This window comes from Papaver somniferum, chromosome 10 (genome assembly GCF_003573695.1).
Source record: "Papaver somniferum cultivar HN1 chromosome 10, ASM357369v1, whole genome shotgun sequence".
In the NCBI taxonomy this organism is placed as follows: domain Eukaryota; kingdom Viridiplantae; phylum Streptophyta; class Magnoliopsida; order Ranunculales; family Papaveraceae; genus Papaver; species Papaver somniferum.
In genome coordinates this window covers 119479619-119489555 of record NC_039367.1, presented here as the reverse complement: position 1 = coordinate 119489555, position 9937 = coordinate 119479619, and positions in this window count along the sequence as shown.

Here is a 9937-nt window from a genome sequence, read left to right as displayed (position 1 = left end):
TCTTGAGTTCTGAGAATCCTCTTCGTCACCAACTTCCGAAGATGAACGAGCATCACCAGTATTCTCCACTTCCATGGCAGCATCCTCCTGGATATATTCTCAACAATTAGCATTTTATCCACAAAGCATCATAATTGGTTATACAGAGAAATACTTATGTCAGCCTCTTCTCCAACACTCGAGTCAGAAACCGTTTGCCCAACAACAGAGAATTGAAGGCCATCAATACTTGATGGAGCAAAGTTCTGCAACGGAATAACAAATATGAGTCTTATAATACTAATTATGCATATAAAAAGAAGTCACGGCAAAAGAAATATTGACAACTCACCAAGGAAACAACTGGGGACTTTATGGTATTAGGTATCATCTTATAATTTTTGCTCCTGCCTTCTCCGTCATGAATAATTGCTTTAGTTTCTGAGAAGTCTACATGGATTCGAGGTTTTGCGTTACGACCGTCCTGTGGTAAAATTTGATACAATGTTTAAAATACAATTATCATAATTTTATGAAGATTATACAAAAGGTACATACCTGTGAACATCCTGGAGACGTCTTTCGTTTATCACCACCAGAGAGATGCTTCAATCTTGGTCGAGTAGAAATCATCTCAACAGAAGGAGGATCTTTCACCGGAGGTTGACCAACCATCACGAAATCATGTAACCGCTCAAGTTGCTGATTCCAAAAGTCTACATAACCTGGAGTTATATACGTAATTCTCTCAAAGCAAGGGGACCAGTAATCACTTCCTTCCACATGCGTACGGTCTAAATGGGTCCTAAGTTGCTTGACCGATGGTTTTCTTCTTTGAAAAGTCGGAACACACTGATCCATACCTATTTGTCGAGCTGCTCTATCAATGTTGTATTCCTAAACTGAAAGTTCTCCATATATCGCTGATATCAAGTGACCAGGAGTGCAACTCAACATAAAAGATCTCTCGCCATCGCTCAGACCTGCACCAGACGCCAAAGCCATACTCTCTCCAGTATTGAAAGTTGTCAGCTGGGAAATATAAGAAGGAATTGACACTCATGGGCGAAAATCGAACTCTTATCTAACACATCAATGAGACGTGTCTTGAACCGAGGCTGCTTTGTAGACCAGCGCATGATCCTGGCATTATACTTCTCAGAGAAAACATGACGAGCATTGATCGCAGTCGTATGCGTCAAAAATAATTCACTTTCTTACTCAACAAAATATAAATGAAGTACAAGGTAAGGAACAGTTCATTTCCACAGAGAGGCAATTGTTGTTATAAAAATTCTAGTTTCTTAGTAACCAATGGGGGGATTTTTGTTTTATCAAAATAAACAAAGCAATCAAGTAATGAAAATTGTTGAAAATAATCAAAAGAGAGATATTGGTCAAGGAGTTCATCTTCTATCTTAAACGAGTGCTTGCAATCATGATTAGAATTACAATTTAATCTCTTCATTAATCGAATTCAAACAGAACCCCACCTACTAAATGTTGGCAGTGACAAATCCACATTCTTCTTTGATTTCAAACCCTAATTCCACCATATGTGGAATCAATTCAGTTAATGACTCAAACCCATTGAAAAAAACCACCAGTTCAAGAACCCTAGACTTCCTTTCACCAACATCACCAGAATTGAACCCATCTGCTCAATCGACAACAACAAAGACAACTCCGTTTGAATCTCCATCGATTTTTCAGTTTAATAACAACGTCAGCAGCAAATCACCTTCATCTTCATACCCTCATCGAACTCTATCCTGTTAATTCACAGATCCATTCATTCTTCTCTTTCATTTCAACTGAGTTCTCGGTTGAGAATTCAAACACAGCAAAACCCTAACTTCTTTGGGAACAACAGATTCTTCTCAGTTATCATTTCACAAATTCTTCCACCACGACAGCCATCTCTCCCTGCATCTCTCGATCTCTCTGATAAAATGGTGACGCCATGGGTTCAGAAATAAAGCTAATGATGAGAAGAAATGATTTCTCTCTCAATTTTAGGTTTGTTGTAGGAAATGAGAGGGGATACAGCCACCCAGGTAAGGCAGATAAGGGGTAATTAAGGTGATTCTAGGCACCACTCATCAGATAAGGGCCATCATGGTTGTTTGGCCCCCTTGCTTCTATAGACTAAGTTGTAGTGGAGGTCTCCTATTGTCGGCCTGGCTCAGCGTCGCTCTCAATAAAAGTTGCACATGAAATGACGCTTTTGTCTTTTATGCTCCAAATGGACGATTTCTCCTTCTTTTGCTCCAAATGACTCCAAAGTACCTGAAATCTCAAAAACAAACATAAGACTACATAATTTACAAGAAAACTTGCAAAGAAAGCATAAACAATAGATAAATATCAAGATGTTTACAACACCTATCAAATTCCCCCACACATAGACTTTTCTAGTCCTCGAGCAAATCAAACAAAACAATTCTAAACATACATACAACTCTATGTCGTCGAGTCTACGGTCACACTTAGCATGTATAACAAGCCTTTAAACCCCTAGGTGTCCCTAGTGGACGAGTTATAGTCTCGTGAGGGTTTACTAGAGATATACCCACAAAACCGACTTTACCAACTTACTAGTTCTCCGAAATGATAGCATCCAACGCGCTAAGAAGACATAAAAATTCTGCACACTAGTCATAAGAAGTTAGACACATATATGAACACAATCTCATCCTTAAAAGTTGAGAGAGAAATTACCATACCTTATCGAAAGAAATTCGGGTTCGGAGTGATCAAAAGTCTCGACTCTGCCTCACAAGAAAGGGTTTTATGAAGTTGCTCTCAATAATAAACAACTTTTTTATGGGTCACACATGTGTCCAGGTAGGAGTGAAAAGATAATCCTGCGACACGTTGAATGGTAGGAAGGCAAAAACCCTCCGAATTATATTTTGAAAACCCACATCTTTTATCATTTTTGAAAACCCGTTTTTCTGACGATCTCTAAGAAAGGAAATCAATTACTTAACGAAGGTGGGAATATGCTTACTTACCTTTTTATCCGTTCGATGTGAAGCTAGCACCACTCTCACAACATCCATAGAAACGTCTTCGGTCTTCAATCGGTGTCTTCATCTTCGTCTTCGGTCTTCAACTCTTGATAAGTACTCTTGAAATTCGTAGAATCTTGACAATGTAATTCTTTCCTCTTATTCCTTGTCGCTTGAAACTTCATTATGGATATTTATTCTTTCCATTGGCTTTATTAAAAGAACAAAACTAAAAACAAACCCAAATATAATACAACACATTTTTCTAGTCTCTTTTTTTTCCCTATTTTTTTTATGAGACAAGAAAAATAAACCAAATACAAAATAAAAACCAAACAAAATAATTAAACTAATAATGAACTTAACAAAATTTTCTCTTGTCTTTTTTTTCGTTTTCTTTTTCTTTCTTTTTCTTTCTTTTTTTTTCTTTTTTTTTTTCAAGAGAGATAAACACAAACTGAAAATAAAAATTAAATAAGTACAAATGGCCATGGTGTAAGTACTTTACCGCTTGATTCTTTACAACTTGTATGTCTTGATATCATAAACTTCTCGAACTCTCATCTTGATAATCTTCGCTTTTGTACATAAGTCTTCAACTCGTAAGAATTCTGCTTCTTGTGTCTTGTTGCTTTACTTGAATATGAAATTTTGCTCATTTATGTATCGTTGCTTGTAAACCTTGAATGTCTTCAACTTTCCTTCGAATTTGTGATACTCCTCTTGTTGATGATGATGGTGTTTTTATGGACCTGTTGGTGTAGAGAGAGATAAAGTGGATGGTGCTAACTGCGAACAAGAATACAAGTGGTATATAAGTTAGCAATTCGATGTCACCATCATGATTGACAAAATAGCACTCAAGAGATCAAAGTAGTGCTTCTATTGGTGGGACGTTGGGTAGCTCACCATTCTACCCGGAATTAACGTACGGTGACACGCACTCTAAAAGCACAAATTTAGAAAGGTACAAAGAATTGAAGGTTGGTGCCTCACATTATGTAACATGGGTAGTCTCCACTATATGGGACCACAACTCTAATACCGAATTCAGTCTTCACCTCATTTGCCACTGGGATGGTTAAATCCAACTTTAACTCTCATACAAGTAAGAAACCCGATCACGTTCTCAGTTTTCTCTAAGTTCAGTCACTCTTATGAGAATCTCGATGTAATCTTAGCCACATGTATACTATGTGACTCTAAACTAACTAAAATTTGGAGCTTTTTATTCACTATTTTACAAAAAAGTTGAAATTTGTACGAAAAATTTACAATGCAAATGCTTAACCACTCCCCCACACTTAAACTTTACATTGTCCTCAATGTAAATTGAATCGTCCAAGTAGAGTCAAGGTGGGAAATCTTATAATGATATATGACAAGAAATCATAAAAAGTGCATGCAAAACAAGAAAAAACTAAAAACAAGACAAGAAAATAAAAATAAGACAAGAAATACTCATCCTATGGGTTGCCTCCCATTTTGACCATTGATCTCATCCTATGTGTGAGATCAATGGGCCAAAACCGTTTCTGCTGATTTTGGTAATTTCGGTGAGTGGGTGAGAAACAAATCTAAACCCTAAACAAATGTACTGCAAGGGAGTACTTTAGATTCGAGAGATCAATCTATACAAATCTGGCCTAAACCAAGAAATGGTCGTTCCGGATTTGCTTCGGTCACAAAGAGGAGGAGAAGGGCTGGTTTAGGAGGGAAGCAAAGAGAGTGTTGAGACCAGAGCAGTTCTGGAAGAGTAGTACTTGACTTGTATCAGAAGATGAAAGCTTTGAGAAAGCTAGCAAGAGTTGCCTTTATGAGTGTTTTATTTCTCCCTGACCAAAAACTTGTGTCTTGGTGGAAATAGGTAAAACCTATTTATACAAGTCCAAGTGAAACGTACTCTGGCCCCGTAAGAAAAGAAACAGATGAGTTAAATGGGAAGAGGTGGTAACGCCTGTGTTTATGTAATTTGATGGAATTGATGTTCCATAATGAAAGAGCGTTTCACCATTACTTTTTGCATTTACTAACCATTTTATTCTTATTACACTTTCTTGAAACGAGCATTTGTTTATGCCGCACGCCGTAGACCGCCAAACCAAAACCCTAATGAGCATCCCCCAGTTTATGACATACGTTTTTGATGTCTCGAGTGTTTTTCGTGGAAAACATGTAGCATGTCGCTGGTGTTCGATAAGTTGAGCTTGAGAGACTTGCCGGCTCAGTGGCGACCTTCGACGGTTGAGATTTTGCATAAGAGGAATCGTGGCCTTTGATGTAGGCACGACATGCCAAAGTGAAACGGTTGCACGGCATGTTCCAATGACATGTTTGGCATGCCTCGGCCCTGGGTTGCACGTCGGGTGCAAGTGGAAGTGCCAAAGTGCAAGTGTTGCATGACATGTGCCAATGGCATGTGTCGTATGCCTTGGCCCTAGGTTGCACGTCGGGTGCAAGTGGAAATGCCAAAGTGAAAGTTTTGCACGACATATGCCAATGACATGTGTGGTATGCCTTGTCCCTAGGTTGCACGACTTGGGATGCCAGGTTGCAAGGGTTGCACGGCATGTGCCAATGGCGCGTATGGCGGCTTTGGCCCTAGGTTGTACGGCTTGGCATGCCAGGTTGCAAGGGTTGCACGGCATGTGACAATGGTGCATGTGGCGGCTTTGGCCCTAGGTTGCACGGCTAGGCATGCGAGGTTGCAAGGGTTGCACGACATGTGCCAATGGCGCGTGTGGCGGCTTTGGCCCTAGGTTGCACGGCTTGGCATGCCAGGTTGCAAGGGTTGCACGACATGTGCCAATGGCACGTGTGACGGCTTTGTCCCTAGGTTGCACGGCTTGGCATGCCAGGTTGCAAGGGTTGCATGGCATGTGCCAATGGCGCGTGTGGCAGCTTTGGCCCTAGGTTGCATGGCTTGGCATGCCAGGTTGCAAGGGTTGCACGACATGTGCCAATGGCGCGTGTGGCGACTTTGGCCCTAGGTTGCACATCTTGGCATGCCAGGTTGCAAGGGTTGCATGGCATGTGCCAATGGCGCGCGCTTTTGGCATGGTTGCCATTTTTAGCGCAATGGTTGCGCGTTATTTGTAGTTTTGGCATGGCTGCCATATTTTGCACAATGATTGCATGGTACATGCAATTGCTATGCTTTTTGTGATGAGTGCACGGTGCGTGCATTTGGCATGTTTTCCATGCTTTTGCGTAATGATTGCACGATACGTGCAATTTCTATGGTTTGCGCGACGTTTGCACGGTACGTGCATTCGGCATGTTGCGTGACATGTGTGAGTGGCATGATTGCCATGCTTTTGCGCAATGATTGCACGGTACGTGCAATTTCTATGTTCTGCGAGATGATTGCACGGTGCGTGCATTTGGCATGTTTGCCATGCTTTTTGCGTAATAGTTGCGCGGTATGCTTTTAGTATTTACAAAAGGGTACCCTGGTAATTTTTACATAAGCGCGTTAAATGCTCTAATAAATGTGCTAGTGTCACCGGTGACGTCCTTCTATACGTGAGGTTTTACGGTTTTACCCCTTGTTTAAAAACCACCATCAACATTAAGTTCCCTGCTTAGCTTGGAACAAGGGCCTTGTTGCGAGGTAAGCATAAGATGGTGACAGACGAGGATAGAACTGAGACAGTAAGTCGTAAAAGAGGGACGAGGAGATTTGTCTGACCTTTTTCGAGATGTAAGTAAGAATCCACAATCCTCGCATCTGGTAGCTTTGCACAAATCCTGATATGACTAGGTGTCTTTGGGGCCAGGCTTTGGAACGCGAGGCGGAGCTGCTAGCATAGACTTGTCACGATGGGGCTTGTCAGTACAAATGGGCTTAGAATGGGCGTGGGCCGTTTGGCAGAGCATGGCGTTGGCAAGGAAGGCATGGCTAGCGCAGCCTGGCTGGCCGACGAAGATTTTGGTAAGGCCGGCATTGAGCAGTTGGTAGGGCCGGTGCTAGCAAGAAAGATGCGTGCGTTTTTGGGAAGTGGCCAAGCTTGCTATTACGGGCGCGACTGCCTTTCTCCATGCACGTCTTTGAAAAGGGAATCCTTCCCTTATTCGAAGTCCCCAACTATCACGCCTATAAAAGAGTTTATCCACCTTTTATTTTGTACCTTTGTTTCTCCATATCTTTGCGTTAGCAACAAAGTGGTAGGGCGAGTTAACATTCCAGGTATGTCTTTCGACGCTCTTTATCAAATTAATTCTTCCTTGTTTTTTTTTTGTCATGCAAAAACTCTAGATGTATATATGCTTCGCATGAATCCGTAGAAAATACTGTTCTTCCATATCTTCGTAGAACTTAGTCATAAATGTGATTCTCGTGAACCTGTAGACTTTCGTCATGAATACTGCGGAAGTGTGTTTGTGAAAACCTAGTTTCTTAGGGTTTTCCCTTATTTTGGTGTAGCCGTGTGTGGGTGATAAATTCTTCTTGTATTGCCTTTTTGATGTAGATACCTTGTTAGCAAAACAACACAAGAAACTCCGGCAAGATGTCACCCGGGAAAAGTCTTGCTTTACCAAAAGACGTTAGTAGTTCTAAGCCAAACACGAATGATGACTTCTTCACAAAGCCCCTTGTCGCATCCCGAAAAAATCATCCCAATTTCGTGTCGATCCTCTTGACCGGTTCAGAAGATGAAAGGAGGACCCGTTCGGTCCGACCAGAGAGTGTAATACGGTTTTGTCTTCATAGAGGAGAGTATTCTGCTTCCCATATTGACTTTAGAATGTGTCAAAGCCCGTTGCGCTCCTTCGACAGATGGATTGAGTTTATGGTGATCCAGGAACACGTAAGTGCTAACTTGACCCGAGCGCAGATCATTGATGCTGTTAGGGCATCTGCAAATCTTCAAATTAGGAAGGATATTCCTGGTTTAGTTGCCTTTATCTCCAGATGGTGTCCGGACACTCATACAGTCGTATGTAGGTGGGGTGAAATGACTTTCTCCTTAGAAAGCGTGGATCTTCTGTTGAATCTTCCCGTAACAGGAAACCTAAATATCCAACTGGTAGAAGATGAAGAAAAGATGCGAGTCATTCTTTTTGCGAAGTCAAAGGATTTTGTTCGGAGAGAGAACGAAAAGTGCTTCTACGGCTGGTGGGTGTCCCAATGGTTCCCGGATGAGCTGGACCCGAGTCAAAAGAGTAGTACACTTCATGTTGCGGCATTCTTGGCTCTCTGGTTTTCCAGGGATGTTTTCGATGACGGTTCCAGCAAGAAAGAGATAAGACAAGATCTTCTGATGATTGCCATAAAGTTAGCGAAAGGCATAGTTCTCCCCATTGATAGCTTGTTCCTTGGTTCTCTGTATACACATCTGGATCACCTGGTTGCGGACATGCGTGTTTCAAACGGTTATATGAAAGTGTACTCGTATGTCCATGTTGCCTTCCTTCAAGCGTGGTTGTGGGAGCATTTTGAGAAATATGCTCCGAAGCCGTTTCCTTCACTTACCGCGAGTTGGGGTGGCTCCAGAATTCTCCGATGGGTGAACAGGCGTTCAAGAGTCGGATCAAACTTTATTAGGTTCTTTGACAAGTCGCACGAAGTCAATTTTCTCCCTTGGGCCCCGGTGCATGCGTCTGTAGTTCAGGTTAACACCTTTGCTTCTGCTCCAAATATGACTTTGCTTTCCGAAGGTAACCTGAGTGTTGGTGAAGCTTGTTTATGCGGAGTTGCACGTCTGGTTGTATCCCGTATTTCTTTAGGGGGTCTTTCCAAGTGGATTCTTATAATATTGATCGTGATGCTCGTCACATGGGTTTCATCCAAGGGATCCCCTTTGATCGTCAGCCAGTTGCTTCAGAGAATCCGTTGCCGGTCATCTTCAATGCCATCGTTCTTGTACCGGGTACGCGTCTACCCTTCTTGCCCTTGGAAAGAGTTTCTTTGACGACCTTCAAGTATAATGAGTTATGGCAAGATGAGTTCCTTACTATCCGCGGCTTTGTGAATCACATGGTGGCGAACGCCCGTTGTAGACCCTCCCCTGAGGTTTTGACAAAGCATCCAATGTTGAGAGATCCTTCTGCAACTAAGCGAAAGTCGCCTGGTAACGTGGATGATAGACGCATTTATGTGTCTATTTTCATCTCTTTTGTGTATTTTGTTAGTACTCGTTTTCGTCCTTATTATGGTGTTTTGTGTGTTTGTAGGTATTTTTTTGGAAATAAATAATTTTGGAAAAATCGGCTCGAAAAATTATGCGGAGCATCCCCGGAGGACATTTGTTATTCGGACTCTCTGCTTTGGATAAGGGGCACCCACTTGATAAGGGGTGACCACTTGCTTTCGCACCCCTGAACTGGATAGGGGGAGGTCATCTTCTTTGTTTGAATTTGGTTTTGGCGGGAATACTTAATGCAGACGCTGTTGATTTTGGGTCGGATTGTTGGAGGGATTTCAGCGAGATTCAATCGCTAGAAACGGTTGGGCTGGGCCTGAATACACTAGACAGGGTATATGCAAGCGATTTGATCGAGTAACTTGGGCCAGAAATTCGAGTTTGGAAGTAAACAGGGGACCGAGATATTTTAGAAGATTATGTTAATAACGGAAGCTTGTGAAGATTGGGAGAAGATATTTGGGAAGATATTCTCTCATGATATTGTACGAACAATTTAAGACAATCCAGAGACGCGTAGAAGAGTTAAACAGGGAAGAAAATCCCATATCCTGCATGAAATACAAAGAAAATATTCCCGACGTTAATGGAGATTTCTGGGAGTTATTGTGAAGATTTGAAGGCATTAAACAGTATATAAAGGCTCTTTGGGTCAGCTAGCGAATTTTAGAGAGAATTGGGAGAGGTTTAGAGCACTACAGGGCAAGAAAATTGAAGTTGCAGAGATTCTGGTTCTGCTGCTGCTGCTGCTCGAGGAGGAAGAAGAAGAGGAAGAACAGACTACCAAAGGCAGTCGTT